Consider the following 230-nt stretch of genomic DNA (forward strand, 5'->3'; position numbering starts at 1 on the left):
TGGACGTTTTTTGTATCCTGTTGACTTTTGGACGTTTTTTTGTGTAAAAAATTACTTTTTTTAACGCCCCAGTAATTTTTCTCTATGCACAATTTATTCAATGTATAGTAGGGTGGAGTGAAATTTTTTTTTTGAAATCGCTTTTTTCTGACCCGTAGAAAGTTGCCCAGAAATATGGGTGCAAAATATTATTTGTCTCATCGTATGTTTTGAGGTGCCCCCAACGCCAC

Source organism: Rhagoletis pomonella, unplaced genomic scaffold (assembly GCF_013731165.1).
Source record: "Rhagoletis pomonella isolate Grant_MI unplaced genomic scaffold, Rhpom_1.0 Rhpom_scaffold_00015, whole genome shotgun sequence".
In the NCBI taxonomy this organism is placed as follows: domain Eukaryota; kingdom Metazoa; phylum Arthropoda; class Insecta; order Diptera; family Tephritidae; genus Rhagoletis; species Rhagoletis pomonella.